A 16,756-nucleotide genomic window follows, 5' to 3' on the forward strand; every position below is an offset into this window, starting at 1 on the left:
TTAGCTAAACACAAACTATTTCTTACAAAAAGTACTATTGAGAAAAACACTTCTTAAAATAAGCTGATTTTTGCAACTTGGCCAAACAGAATATCAGTAAATAATGGAGATTAGCTGCAGTGGATGTCCCTATAATCGTCGGTAGCGGGTTAAGATACATCTTCTACAGAACTGTATATGTACCTTGATATATTTGAATATTTTTCCAGATGCCCCTCCAAAAGTACAACAAGATACAACATAAAAAAGATCAACACCACATTAAAGAGAGACAAACAGCTTATGCTACAAGGAAACAGTTGTATCTTTAGATTCCTTTTTAAGAAATATTAATCTAACTACAAAATTGGAGCTATTACTTTAAGTAAATTTTCAGATAAACTTGATACATAACTAGGTTTGATCAGTATGTCAGTCTAATTTTACCAAATATCAATAGTTATAACACCGGCTTCCAAATGTTGACTATACAAGATGGAGAGTCAAATGTGTTTTTAGACCTTGACAAACTTTTTATTTTTTGTCTTTTTTACAAGAGATTTTTATTTTTTTACATAAGAAATCTGAAAAAGTAACACACAAGAGTTCTGAAAAGATCATTTTCTTCTATTTAAATTGTAAGTTTCCATAGCAAAGTGTTTCCTCCAAAAATGAACCATTCAAACATCTAATAAGAAAAACTAGCATCCTCATATTTTTGGAAAATTAGAAGCTATTATGAGGATAAATTTATGAAAAATGTGTGGAAGATTGTACAGGATTAGGAACACACTTGATATGGGTGTAATTCATAAAAAGAACCTAATTTCATACCAGTCCATGAATCATAATTTCAAATTATTATTAAGAACTGCATCTCCATTCGCCCAAACCGAAGAATACTAGATGGTGATGGCTCGTACATGCACAAGCCCAATACATACTTGAAGTAGCTATGTTTTGGTGTTATTTGCTGATTAAAGTATAACCAATAGTGCTCTAATGGCTGGAAATTCGATTGAATACAAACAGTGAGGTAATACAGATAATTCTACCCTATTTTTCAGTTGAATATATCAATTGCTGATTACTTGTGTACTGGCGCAAAAACGTATAAAAAAAATAGTTTTAAGCTCATTAATGCGTAATATCAAGGCAGTAACGAGGACATAGCTGCTGCATATATATAGTGCCCAGCCAGCCCACGTGGGCTTTAGTATTGACGGGTTGGACTGGGCTAGCCCACCATTTTGATAGGTCTTATAATGGTCAGCCAATCCCACCCTTATGTGTGCCGCGGGCCCTCACGGGCTAGCTCATCATTTTTAAAAATATAATTTTATATTTTTTTCTTTAAGTTCTGACCCAAAAAAAGATAATTATTTAAAAGTTAGAAAAATATCTTATTGGAATTTTTTTGCAAAACTTAATAACTTTTTATATTGTTCCAATATATCACAATAAATATTAAAAAAAGGTAAAAGACAAGATTATATTTCATTCACTAAAAGTCAAAACTCAAAACAAACTATTAAGGAGAACGTCCATGATGTTTATGAGATATCCAACAAATCTATCTTCAGCAAACACATTTGAATCTGCTTGTGACAAGGTTATCTTAACATCTTCACTTTCATCTATATCTACAATTCATATGTAATATTAATTAGTTAAATCTTAAGAATAATTAAATTTTAAAAAATTAATAATATTCAAATTCACATAAAACATATTGCCAGTTTGAGTTTGGGAAAAGTTGTGCAGCCAATTTCGAGTAGTAACAAGTGTTTGAACATTTTCATAATAAATGTAACTCCTGTACTTTGTAAGAACACATCAACAATGCTTAATGTTGATTCCGACGCTACAATGGTAATAGGAATACTAAGTACATCACGCGTCATCACTGAAAGATCGAAATATTTTATAGAATGGTCTTTCCAATACATGACAACATCCATCTCTTGGAACTTCTCAAGATCAAGTTTTGGTTCCTCTTAGTAAATATCTAATTCTAACTTTCTATCTCTAGAGGTATACTTTTTATTTTTTACATATTTTAAATAAATATTTTATTAGGCCCATGGGCCGGCCCACCCCATCCTCAATCAAGCCTCACAGGCCACGAGCTTACTCGGGTCGGGCTTAAAAACCTCGTTATTAAATGGGCTCCAAAAATTCTAGCCCAGCCCTGCTAAATCACAAGTTGGGCTGCCCAACAGGCCAAACTTATATTGATAGCTCTATATATATACGAGGACTAGTGAATTTTGTCCAGTCTTATAAGGTAAACATGACACAAAATAAGAAATAAAAATAAAGTAAATTGTACAAGAATCCAACTAGGGGCATTTGCATCTATACCCGCTTTTTGGGTCACGTTTTAACTTGTGTCTGCTTTGCAAAAAAAAATTGCAAGCATACCCACTTTTTCATGTAACTTCAGCATACGAGGCTGAAGTAGCAAAGACAATCACGCAAAACTTCAGCATTCTAGTAGACGGGACTGAAGTAGCAAGTGTGTTGAACCAAGTGTACTGAAGTTTTTGGTTGTAGTTGCTGAACTTAAGCATAGTAGCTAAAGTTTTGTTCTCTATTTACTGAAGTTTTTGTTTGTAATTGCTGAAGTTTTTATTTTTGTAACTGGCGAACTTCAGCTCTAGAGCTGAAGTTTTTGTTTTTGTAATTGGCGAACTTCAGCTCTAGAACTGAAGTTTTTGTTTTGTAACTGTCGAACTTCAGCTCTAGAGCTGAAGTTTTTGTTTGTAACTGACGAACTTCAGCCTTCTTAGAGTTGAAGTTTAACTGACTTTCCATATGAAAATTAGAGAAGAAGAACAAGATTCTTAACTGTACAAGAATGAAGTAGGAAAACATCAGTACTTAATTCACCCATAAGCTCAAAAGACATTTCATACAGTACAACATAATAACTTAAAGCATGAAATCTTTTTTGCTTTTTTTTTTCTTGAGAAGGATAATTAGGATCAGTCTTCTTCTTTTCCATATTGTTCAAGAGTACTTTTCTTGCTTCATAACTGTGTGCACAATAGACTAGTAAAAAAATTAAACCAATGAAACACATGATAAATCGAGCCATTATATTGTTACATCAATATTAAGTTCCGGAGAGATATGGAGATTATTGGGAGAAGGAGAAGGAGAAAGGGGACTGAAGTTGTTTAAAAAGTGGGTACAAATTAAAACTAGGTTAAATGGGGGCGACCAAATAGGACGCCCCATGCAATTTTTATATCATTGACCATGCCAAAAATTTGTGGTGCTGATTTTTTATCCTTTGTAGTCGAATATCTCCTTGATTAGGATCATTTCAAATTGACTATACATACTCTTCCCATTTAAAATACATATGCAATAATATATTCCTCCCCCTCCCCCCGCAATCATGAAACTCGTACTTTATTACACGTGAACGTTGCTCGGATTACACAAATTATTAAAGTATTAAGCCCAGTAAACTTTAGTTGTATCTGTTAATAATAATTCTCCTATCACAATATCTTATGAACCAATGAGACTTATATATCTTAGCAGAGATATTACCGTCAACTCATATTATTCAAAAGAAACTCATTATTATTCAAAAATTATATTACCAAATAAACAATATGAAGGTACTCACAAATTTTAAGTAAAGTCCATACACATACAAAAAGATTGAGAATAACTCCCCCTAACTATTATATACAAAAATTTCATAGTCAACAACGGATGAAGATGCTAGGTTTCCCACAAGCATCCATATTTATATCTTGAAAACATTACTTCTAATAATCCTAATTAGTCGCAATAGTCATCAGTCAAAATAAAATTGTAGAACTCGAGAAGACAAATATATTCCTCCTTTCAAAGAATTAAACATCTAATGGACATTAATTAAATCATATGTGGTAGATTTTCATATCGAATACTACAACCAGCAATTAAATCTATTTACATAAACAAATATTGTAATTGTTATCGTTTAACGGACATCAATTAAATTATATATGCTAGATTCTTATATCGAATACTGCAACCAGCAGTTAATTTTATTTACATACATAAATATTGTAATTATTACACAAAAAATACTTACATAAAAAATAAGGAAAAGTTTCATAAAGTGAAGCCATACATACAGTAATGCCTGGCATTCATAGTGCCATTTTAAATTCTCGCTCTATAGGCATGCAATGGATGACACTTTAGGTTGATTTAAATGTTTTGATGTTTTTGTCTTTTAATTTTTGTCCAAAATAAGTGATGTTTTGCACAATCAAGAAGACATTCTTTTTATTTTTACAAATTTACCTTTATTTATACATTCATACTATTATATTTTCTATGAGTACATTAAATAGTTACTTTTGTTTTCACACGATATACACATTAAAGAAATGTGGTTTTTCTGTTGTAGCCATATTTATTTTAGTAATTTAGATAATTAGACCCTTTTATAGGATGAATCTTGGAGGTAAACATTTAAAACTTTGGCTCCATATAAATTTTCTTGATGTTTTAAATTAAAATTTTACTTTGGAAGAATTTTGACCACAGGTTGTGGTGTGAGAAAGATGCCTAAAGGGGGGATGTCCCGACTTTTGGATTTATTCACAAAAAAGGTGCCTAAATGGCAAAGACAGTACTAAGGTATTCGTAAGAGCTATAGGTTATGAAACTGGTAAGCGCATCAGTCAACATTCGATGACGAATGTTCCAAAGGGGGAAATGATGATATGCCCCATATTTTCGTACGTGAGAGTACGTCGTAAGTCAATTGATGTAAGCTCATAAATGAGATTATATTTGAAAGTACATAAAGTCAGTAAATCGTGTTACCTTGGAGGTTAAATATTCAAGATCATGAATAACAAGTACCAAGAGGCTTGGAAGGCTTAGAAGCTAAATGAATCAAAGAAGATAAGTTTCTTCGAAAGTCGACAAGTTAGGAATATTATAACATGTACTTTTGGGGTGAGAATAGAGGTGCTTAACATAATAAGGAGGTTATTTTATGAGTTATTTTAGTTGTATGATAGCCGTGTATTATGCTTGAAGTCAAGCGAGTTGTGGAACAAAAGTTGGCAAAGGTCATCACAAGTTACATTCATAAATGTGCTAAAAATTAGGTCAAATGTAGCCGAGTTTTTATCCAAATATACTTTGAATTATGGGATGATCCACCTACCAAATTGAAGATCTACGAGTCTAGTTTCTAATGCATTAAAATGTTCAGCAATACGATATTAGAGTAGAGAGATATTTGTATTTTTGCGAGACTTCACAAACTGCATATATGATAAGTAGGTGTGTCACCTAGTTGCTTAAATGAAAGGAGGAAATATGTCCAAAAAGGGGCTAGTTTGACTCGGCCAAACAGCTCTTTTAAGGGCTGATTTACTTTAGATATTACACTCATTATATATCAAAAAAATCAGAGACACACCCCAACAAACTTCTCACAAAAATTCAACACAAAACCATAAATGATTTTCTCTTCTTTTCAAATTCATTCCATAATAGTAAGAACTCACAGGATGGTGATCGGAAGCCGTGAGTTTGGTTGTTTGAAATGGGTACTTTGGTAGTAACAGAAATGGTGGAAGAGATGCGAGCTGGGGCTGGGTCTTTTTATTGAGAGCTTGGCATGGTAAAAGATAGAAGAGGGGGAAAGGGCTCTGCCGGGCTTTGCTTTTGAGGGATTAGGATTAAATTTAACAGAATTTTTATTTTCTACTGTTAGTTTTAGGGTTGAGGACCAAATCTATCACCTTTTATTTACATTAAGGACTATTCATATTAAGTGGTAAATATCAAGAACTAAAACATTCCAACCCATATATATTAAGGACCATTTTGATCATTTTCTCTCAAATAGGCTGGCTAATAATTACTTTCATCAAATTGGCAGCTCCAGTCGGAATTTAATACTATATTGTTTTTTTAAAAAAAAAGCAGTTTGAGAAAAGAATAAGTGGTTGTACGATGAAGATCAACTGTAGTTATGTCCCTAATTTTGACGGCTATCCTTATTTCTCTCTCAGACAACCTTGGAAGCCCCGAGAGAGAGAGGGGGGAAGAAAGAAGAAATGAACTTCGTCTTCTGGCAAAAGGGTTCATTTCTTTTTGATTGTTAATCCGAACCCTTTACCCTTGTGTTATTTTTCTCCATTTTCCCTTTCAGGATAAAGAAGAAACATAAGAAAGTTTGTGTCTTGATTGATTTTGTAAATCATTTGGTGAAAAAGTTTGAGTATTTGATGATTAAATGAAAGTGGGTGGTTCAGATTTGTAATGGAAGAAATGGAGATGGATAGCATTGAGTGTGTATCATCATCAATGCATTGAAGATGAAGAGATCCAATCTTCTGTTTCATCTCATCAACAATACTCTTCAGCAAAACCGCATCCTAATGTTATACCTTTCGGGATTGCCCCTACTAGTGTTCATGATCTGCTCGAATGCCCCGTTTGTACTAATTCTATGTACCCACCTATTCATCAGATTCATTCTCTTCACCTTTTTTTATATTTATTATTATTATTTGGGTTTGTTAAGGCTATCTCTTCTTTCCTTTTGGCATGATCCATATGATACAAATGAAATGAGCAATCGCACAACTATCATAAATGATTTTATTCTTAGAAGTACTAGGAGTTCCTAAGTTCCCGATTTCCCATGTGTCCTATTATTATATCGTCTGTTCATGGGTCTAGAAAGTACGTAAGTTGATAAAGTTTATTTCGTGATATTAACCGAAGGCATATTGATCTTATGCCATCCCAAGAGATCTTATTGACTTACTTTATTATGTATTGCATTCATTTATATATGTACATTGACCCATGACCAGATGGTATTATATACGTGTATATTATATGTATATGGGGTATGGGGAAAGGTTACGGCTTAAGCACTATGTAATGACCCGATCAGTTATTTAAGGGCTTAGCGATCCATTCAGTGGTTCGAGGTCTTGACTAGCTACATATGGTGTATTATGACTTGTATGCATGGTCGGATTTGATTTTTGGATGGTTCAGAATGAATGAGTAATTCTCACTTTAGAAGCTTATTTTGAAAATGTTGACCGAGGTTTTGACTTTTGTGGAAACGACCCATGAACGGTGTTTTGATGGCTCCGACAGGTTTGTGTCATGATTTTGGACTTAGGCGTATGCCCGGAATCGATTTCGGAGGTCCGTAGGGTGATTAGTGTTGTTTTGCAGTAAGTTGGCAATTTTAAGGCTTTGAATTTTTACGAGTTTGACCGTAGGTTGACTTCATAGCTATCATATTTGAATTTCTGTTCCGGAACTTGTAATAAGTCCGTTTTACCATTTGAAATTTGTCCGCAAAATTTAGCGTCATTCCGAGTTGATTTATAGGAATCGAACGCGCTATTGTGTTTTTAGAAGTTCTTGAGTTTCATATTGAGTTCTTGTCTTTTGAGGTCCGACTAGTGATTTTGGATGTTATTTTGAATGATTTTATCACACGAGCGAGTTCGTGTTATATTTTTAGACTTGTGTTGATGTTTGGTTTAGAGTCCCGAGGGCTCGGGTGAGTTTCAGAAGCGTTGTGAAGTGTTTGATAGAGTATGGAAATTTGCTGGTGTGATCTGATGCCTCAGGTCTCACATTTATGAGATTATGATCACAATTGCGACATTAAGCTGTGGATTGTTAAGTTCACTTTTGCGAACCAAGAGTTCGCATTTGCGAAGGAGGGGCTGGGTATGATGTCTCGCATTTGCGACCAGTCAGGTTGCATTTGCGAGTGTCCATTATTCGCTTTTGCGAAATTTATGTCACATTTGCGACTCTAGAAGGGACGTGGGATCTTCGCTTTTGCGAATGATTTCTTGCATTGTGGGGTTCGGATTTATGAATCTCAGGTCGCAATTGTGACACCTGCGACTGTACATAAGAGCTGAGGTACGGGATTTTGGTCTCATCTTCATATTTTGGAACTCTAGACTCGGTAGGAGGCAATTTTGAAGACAATTTTCATCTATAAACTTTGGTTAAGTGATTCTAATATATTTCTAATCATATGAATCAAAGAGCAAATTTGTGAAACTTTGTCAAATTTTTAAAAAATAAGAATTTGAGTTTTGAGCGTTGATTTGGACTCGAATTTTTGAAATTAATCACATATATGAACTCGCGGAGTCATGGGTAGTCGAAATCTACCATTGGACCCGTGTTTTGATCGGGCGGGTCCCGGATTGACTTTGTTGACTTTGAGCAATTGTGTAAAGATCATAGCTTTAATTATCGGAATTGATTTCTCTTGCATTATTTGATGTTATTAAGTCGATTTTGGTCAGATTTATGTTGAGAGGAGGTGAATTGTAAAGGAAAAGCTATTTTAGAGAATTGATTGAAGGCTTTTGAGGTAAGTAACTTGCCTAACATTGTGTGGGGGAACTACCCCGTAGGGATTTGTTGGTTTGTACTATTTGAACTACATGAAAGACATGTATACGAGGCGACGAATGTGTACATGGCTTATATGTAGAAATTTGACCGGCTTAGACTATTAGGTTCTTATGTTCATTAAATATGAAGTTGTCTTATCATGTTAAATCCTCTATTTGCTAAATTTACCCTTATGTGTCTTATTTGAAGTTGATTGATTTGTGTCCTACTCTTGTTTCCAAATAAACTCTTGTATGCCTTAGTTAAAGTTGTTGCCTCTTTTATTGCCATTCTATCTCTTTCGTAATTGCTTAACCTTAATTGAAGTTATTTCTATCTCTTTCGTAATTGCTTAACCTTAATTGAAGTTATTGTTATCTCTTCCTCAATTGCCTAACCTTAATTGAATTTATTGTTATCTCTTCCGTAATTCCCTAACCTTAATTGAAGTTATTGTTATATCTTCCGTAATTGCTTAACCTTAATTGAAGTTACTGTTATCTCCACCAATGTTGACTTATCCTTATTTGGAATCATTGTTACATGATGTTTCTTTATCGTTGAGTTGTACCTACTTGGAATTATTGTACATGCTATCTCTTTTGTTGTCGAGTTGTACTTATTTGGAAGCATTGTTATATGTTATCCCTTCAATTGTTGAGTTACTCTTATTGGATATCGTTGTTACACATTATCTCTCCCATTATTGAGTTATTCTTGTTGAAACCATTATTACTTGCTATGTCTTCCATTGTGAACTCGTTCTTCCGTTTCTTTGTATTTTGTAATTCTTCTGTTGATTTACTTGTCGTACTCTAGTGTTATTGTTGTTGTTATTGTTGTACTCAGTGTTGTTGACCTAAGGGCTATGCATGGTTGTAGTATTGGAATTTATTTTGAGGAAATGTTGTGGCATATGGGCACATATGGTGCAAGTCATTACATTGTATTGTTATGTTTTTTGGCACACGTGATAGTGGTGAGAGGATTGTCAGGGTGTTCGCACATAAGTTGTCTGTGCTATTGTTATCATTGATATCTGCACATGCGGCATGACAAGTAGGGATATATTTTGTTTGGACCTCTAGTAAGTGTCGATGTCGATCCTCGCCACTATTTCTCCAGGGTTAGGCTAGATACTTACTGGGTATGCGTTGATTTACGTACTCATGCTGCACTTCTGCACTAAATATGCAGGATCTGACAGGTCATTTGGTGATCATCTTGGCTTGTAGGCGCACCGGTTGAGGAGACTTCATGTGAGCTGCATTCCATGTTACCTCAGTCCACCGAGTCTTCATTGTATTACTTATTTTATTCTGTATTTTTACATTCGGAAAAGAGGTTGTATTATATTTGTATTCCTTAGAAAAAAATGCCCATGCACTTGTGACACCGGGTTTTAGGGTTTTTACGTGTTGTTCATTATTGTATTTGTGAAAATATTATCATTTACTTTGTAAATTCTATTTCTTACTATAATTGATGAAAATTATGATTTCAAAAGTACTAAAATGAGTAATTAAGTTAATCATTCACTGTTGGCTTGCCTGACAGCGGTATTAGGTGCCATCACGACCTTTAGTGGATTTTGGATCGTGACAACTTTTAATTTCCAAACTTCGATAAACGGGTCCGAATCATATCAAAGCATTCCGGAATGATGCCAAACTTTGTGTACAAGTCACAAATCACGATGCGAACCTATTCCAAGGCTCGAAATCTCAAACGGACAGTGATAACGCCAAAGTCCATTTCAAACTAAACATAAGAAATTCTTAAACTTTTAAAATACCAACTATCCACAATCAGCGCCGAAATGCTTCCGGACCACCCGATACTCAACCCGAACATACACCCAAGTTCGAAATCATCATACGAACCTGTTGGAACCTTTAAATCTCGATTCCGAGGTCGTTTATTCAAAACTCACACCTTAGTCAATTCTTCCAACTTAAAGCTTCCGAAGTTAGAATTTTCCATCCGAATCAACTCTGAACTTCCCGAAATTCGATTCCGACTATGCATACAAGTCATAAAACATGAAGTGAAGCTACTCAAGACCTCAAACCGCCGAACGACACGCTAGAGCTCAAAATGACCAATCGGGTCATTACAATACATTATGAAAGGATACATAGCGCCCATCCAAACCAGCACAAAGAAATCACAATCAAATAGGAAAAAATGATCAAATGTCCTTAGGGATCGTTTGGTAGGGTGCATAAGAATAATGTTGAATAGGGTGTATTAGTAATGCTGGTATTAGTTATGCTTGCATTAGTTATGTTGGTATTAGTTATGCTGACATATTTCTTATCCATTGTCTGGTTTGATGTATTAAAGCATTGCACAATTTCTAAAAGAATTGTTTGTTTACAAAAATGCCCTCAAAACTAGTTCACACTCTAACTTTTTAAAAGAAGCATATGTTGAGAAATATTTTTATATGAAACAGTTTACAAAAAATTATTTGATTTGTCTACCTATATTGTAAAATAAAATTAAATATTTACTTATAAAAAAGAAAATATGCTAAGTATTTATTTATTTACTAGGGATATAGTTTTATTTCTCACTATTTGGATTATTTTGAACTTGCATTAAAATACTAACTAACATATTTTAATCAAACATAAATTTTGAAGGACAATTTTGTCTTTAACTAAGCTAATGCATGCATTAAAACTCATTGCATTGCTAATACCATTATTTTCTATGCATTAGTTATGCATAGGATAATACCAAATAGGATGTATAACTAATACTTGCATAACTAATGCATAGGTTCAAAATGTGTACCAAACAATGTATTATTAATACACAAAGCTAATGCATGCATTATTTTACCTAATGCATCCTACCAAACGACCCCTTAATGTATAGGGGTTGGAATATTTTGGTACTTGATATATACCACTTAATTGGAATAGCCCTTACTGTATACAAAAGGTGATAGCTTTGGTCCTCAACCCTAAAACTAACAGTAGAACACAAATTTTTTTGTTAAACTTCACCCCAATCTCTCCCGACTCCCTCCTCCTCTTCTCTCATTCATCATTAACGACCTTAAATTCAAATACTCTAAAAAACAAGAATGGATCTGCTTGGGAAGCTAAATTGTTTTGCTTGTTAGTCTTATGGATTTTATAAATGGAAATCCTTTTTTTCTTGTTTGAATTTATTTGCGAATCTGTTTTAATCACTTCATTTGTTAAAATTTCAGTTTGATTTATAATTTTGCAAATGGAGATACATAGACTTGAATCTAATGCTTGAGCGATGGACCATGAAATATATTCTCTATAGTATTCAAAGTTTGGAAAACCAATTTAATTTCATTAAGTCTTAAGATAATAGTTTTCAATGTGCTACGGAATTCTAAACTTTTGCTTTGTATATTGATGAAGTTTAAATTTCTTTCTTACTGGGAAAGATTCAAAGAAGTAGAATAATGGTGAACCAGAAAATTCTAGCCATTATAAGACTAGTAATATAGTCGAAGAAGAGGTGATGGGTCAATTCGTGATATGCAACCAGTAATGTTGCTTGACAAGATTTCATATTGGCAAAGATTTATAGAAACAACAATCGCCACAAGGCCAACAAGGACAGTTAAAATCGTCTTGTCCAAGTTGCTTCGTAGATGTTGTGTAAAAACAAGTTTTAATATTTAAATACGGGTTCACTCTTGTTCTTGATATTTTCTTCCATTCAACATATCAATCATGTGTAAAAGTTTTGGTTGTTTGAAATGGGTACTTTGGTAGTAACAGAAATAGTGGAAGAGATGCGAGTTGGGGCTGGTCTTTTTATTGAGAGCTTGGCACGGTAAAAAATAGAAGAAGGGGAAAGGGCTCTGCCAGGCTTTGCTTTTGAGGGATTGGGGTTAAATTTAACAGAATTTTTATTTTCTACTGTTAGTTTTAGGGTTGAGGACCAGATCAATCACCTTTTGTATACATTAAGGACTATTCATATTAAGTGGTAAATATCAAGGACCAAAACATTCCAACCCATATATATTAAGGACCATTTTGATCATTTTCTCTCAAATAGGCTGGATAATAATTATTTTCATCAAATTGGCAGCTCCAGTCGGAATTTAATACTATATTTTTTTTAAAAAAAGGCAGTTTGAGAAAAAAATAAGTAGCTGTAAGATGAAGATCAACTATAGTTATGTCCCTAATTTTGACGGCTATCCTTATTTCTCTCTCAGACAACCTTGGAAGCCCCGAGAGAGAGAGAGAGAGGGGGGGGAGGGGGGAAGAAAGAAGAAAGGAACTTCGTCTTCTGGCAAAAAGGTTCGTTTCTTTTTGATTGTTGATCCGAACCCTTTACCCTTGTGTTATTTTTCTCCATTTTCCCTTTCAGGATAAAGAAGAAACATAAGAAAGTTTTTGTCTTGATTAATTTTTTAAGTCATTTGGTGAAAAAGTTTGAATATTTGATGATTAAATGAAAGTGGGTGGTTCAGATTTGTAATGGTAGAAATGAATATGGATAGCATTGAGTGTGTATCATCATTAATGGGTGGCATTGAAGATGAAGAGATCCAATCTTCTGTTTCATCTCATCAACAATGCTCTTCAGCAAAACCTCATCCTAATGGTATACCTTCCGGGATTGCCCCTACAAGTGTTCATGAATTGCTTGAATGCCCCATTTATACTAATTCTATGTACCCACCTATTCATCAGGTTCATTCTATTCACCTTTTTTTATTATTATTATTATTATTTGGGTTTGTTAAGGCTATCGCTTCTTTCCTTTTGGCATGATCCATATGATACAAACAAAATGAGTAATCGCACAACTATCATAAATCCCTTTATTCTTAGAAGTACTAGGTGTTCCTAAGTTCTTGATTTCCCATGTGTCTTATTATTATTTCGTCTGTTCATGGGTCTTAGAAAATACGTAAGTTGATAAAGTTTATTTCGTGATATTAACCGAAGGTATATTGATCTTATGCCATCCTGAGAGATCTTATAAACTTACTTCATTATGTATTGCGTTCATTTATATATGTACATTGACCCATGACCATATAGTGTTATATACATGTATATCATATGTATATGGGGTATGGGAAAAGGTTACGGCTTACACACCATGTAACGACCCGATCAGTCATTTCAGGGCTTAGCGATCCATTTAGTGGTTCGAGGTCTTGACTAGCTACATATGGTGTATTATGATTTGTATGCATGGTTGGATTTGATTTTCGGATGGTTCGGAATGAATGAGTAATTCTTACTTTAGAAGCTTATTTTGAAACTGTTGACTGAGGTTTTGACTTTTGTGAAAATGACCCATGAACGGTGTTTTGATGACTCTGATAGGTTTGTGTTATAATTTTGGACTTGGGCGTATGCCCGGAATCGATTTCAGAGGTCCGTAGGGTGATTAGTGTTGTTTTGCAGTAAGTTGGCAATTTTAAGGCTTTGAATTTTTACAAGTTTGACCGTAGGTTGACTTCATAGCTATCATATTTGAATTTCTATTCTGGAACTTGTAATAAGTCCGTTTTACCATTTGAAATTTGTCCGAAAAATTTAGCGTTATTCCGAGTTGATTTATAGGAATTGAACGCGCGGTTGTGTTTTTAGAAGTTCTTGAGTTTCATGTTGAGTTCTTGTCTTTTGAGGTCCGACTAGTGATTTTGAATGTTATTTTGATGATTTTATCACACGAGCGAGTTCGTGTTATTTTTTTAGACTTGTGTTGATGTTTGGTTTAAAGTCCCGAGGGCTCGGGTGAGTTTCAGAAGCGTTGTAAAGTGTTTGATATAGTATGGAAATTTGTTGGTGTGATATGATGCCTAAGGTCTCACATTTGTGAGATTATGATCACAATTGCGACATTAAGCTGTGGATTGTTAAGTTCACTTTTGCGAACCAAGAGTTCGCATTTGCGAAGGAGGGGCTGGGCATGATGTCTCACATTTGCGAGTGTCCATTATTCGCTTTTGCGAAATTTATGTCGCATTTGCAACCCTAGAAGGGATGTGGGATCCTTGCTTTTGCGACTGATGTCTTGTATTTGCGGGGTTTGGATTTGTGAATCTCATGTCGCAATTGTGACACCTGCGACTGTACATAAGAGCTGAGGCACGAGATTTTGGTCTCATTTTCATATTTTGGAACCCTAGACTCGGTAGGAGGAAATTTTGAAGACAATTTTCATCTACAAACTTTGGTTAAGTGATTCTAATATATTTCTAATCATATGAATCAAAGTGCAAATTTGTGAAACTTTGTCAAATTTTTAAAAAATAAGAATTTGAGTTTTGAGTGTTGATTTGGACTTGACCTTTTGAAACTAATCACATATATGAACTCGTGGGGTCATGGGTAGTCGAAATCTACCATTGGACCCGTGTTTTGATCGGGCGGGTCCCCGATTGACTTTGTTGACTTTTGAGCAATTGTGTAAAGATCATAGTTTTAATTATCGGAATTGATTTCTCTTGCATTATTTGATGTTATTAAGTCGATTTTGGTCAGATTTATGTTGAGAGAAGGTGAATTGTAAAGGAAAAGCTATTTTTGAGAATTGACTGAAGGCTTTTGAGGTAAGTATCTTGCCTAACATTGTGTGGGAAAACTACCCCGTAGGGATTTGTTGGTTTGTACTATTTAAACTACGTGAAAGACGTGTATACGAGGCGAAGAGTGTGTACACGGCTTATATGTGAAAATTTGACTGGCTTAGACTCTTAGGTTCTTATGTTCATTAAATATGAAGTTGTCTTATCATGTTAAATCCTCTATTTGCTAAATTCACCCTTATGTGTCTTATTTGAAGTTGATTGATTTGTGTTCTACTCTTGTTGCCAAATAATCTCTTGTATGCCTTAATTAAAGTTGTTGCCTCTTTTATTGCCATTCTATCTCTTTCGTAATTGCTTAACCTTAATTGAAGTTATTTCTATCTCTCTCGTAATTGCTTAATCTTAATTGAAGTTATTGTTATCACTTCCGCAATTGCCTAACCTTAATTGAATTTATTGTTATCTCTTCCGTAATTCCCTAACCTTAATTGAAGTTATTGTTATCTCTTCCGTAATTGCTTAACCTTAATTGAAGTTATTGTTATCTCCGCTAATGTTGACTTATCCTTATTTGGAATCATTGTTACATGATATTTCCTTATCGTTGAGTTGTACCTACTTGGAATCATTGTACATGCTATCTCTCTTGTCGTCGAGTTGCACTTATTTGGAAGCATTGTTATATGTTATCCCTTCAATTGATGAGTTACTCTTATTGGATATCGTTGTTGCACGTTATTTCTCCCGTTGTTGAGTTATTCTTATTGAAACCATTATTACTTGCTATGTCTTCCATTGTGAACTCGTTCTTCCGTTTCTTTGTATTTTGTAATTCTTCTGTGGATTTACTTGCCGTACTCTAGTGTTATTGTTGTACTCAGTGTTGTTGACCTGAGGGCTATGCATGGTTGTAGTATTGGAATTTATTTTGAGGAAATGTTGTGGCATATGGGCACATGTGGTGCAAGTCACTACATTGTATTGTTATGTTTTTTGGCACACGTGATAGTGGTGAGAGGATTGTCAGGGTGTTCGCACATGAGTTGTCCGTGCTATTGTTATCATTGATATCTGCACATGCGGCATGACAAGTAGGGATATATTTTGTTTGGACCTCTAGAAAGTGACGATGTCGATCATCGTCACTATTTCTCCGGGGTTAGGCTAGATACTTACTGGGTATGCATTGATTTACGTACTCATGCTGCACTTCTGCACTAAATATGCAGGATCTGACCGGTCATTTGGTGATCATTTTGGCTCGTAGGCGCACCGGTTGAGGAGACTTCATGTGAGCTGCATTCCATGTTACCGCAGTCCACCGAGTCTTCATTGTATTACTTATTTTATTCTGTATTTTTACATTCGGAAAAGAGGTTGTATTATATTTGTATTCCTTAGAAAAAAAATGCCCATGCACTTGTGACACCGGGTTTTAGGAGTTCTAACGGGTTGTTCATTATTGTAGTTGTGAAAATATTATCATTTACTTTGTAAATTCTATTTCTTACTATCTAATTGATGAAAATTATGATTTCAAAAATACTAAAATGAGTAATTAAGTTAATCATTCACCGTTGGATTGCATGACGACGGTATTAGGTGCCATCACGACCTTTAGTGGATTTTGGGTCGTGACAACTTTTAATTTCCAAACTTCGACAAACGGGTCCGAATTATATCAAAGCATTCCAGAATGATGCCAAACTTTGCGTACAAGTCACAAATCATGATACGAACCTATTCCAAGACTCGAAATCTCAAACGGACAGCGATAACGCCAAAGTCCAT

The 16,756-nt window shown here is 34.5% G+C and overlaps 1 long non-coding RNA gene across 1 annotated transcript; it reads left to right on the top strand.

The window, feature by feature from the left end:
- The first annotated feature begins 12,678 nt into the window (after nucleotides 1-12,678).
- Nucleotides 12,679-16,391, top strand: LOC104238844 (uncharacterized). The gene is made up of 3 exons (XR_011400674.1): nucleotides 12,679-13,109; nucleotides 14,919-14,986; nucleotides 16,195-16,391. It is a non-coding gene; the product is annotated as an uncharacterized lncRNA (long non-coding RNA).
- The last annotated feature ends 365 nt before the right edge of the window (nucleotides 16,392-16,756 follow it).

This window comes from Nicotiana sylvestris, chromosome 6, assembly GCF_000393655.2.
Source record: "Nicotiana sylvestris chromosome 6, ASM39365v2, whole genome shotgun sequence".
Taxonomy (NCBI): domain Eukaryota; kingdom Viridiplantae; phylum Streptophyta; class Magnoliopsida; order Solanales; family Solanaceae; genus Nicotiana; species Nicotiana sylvestris.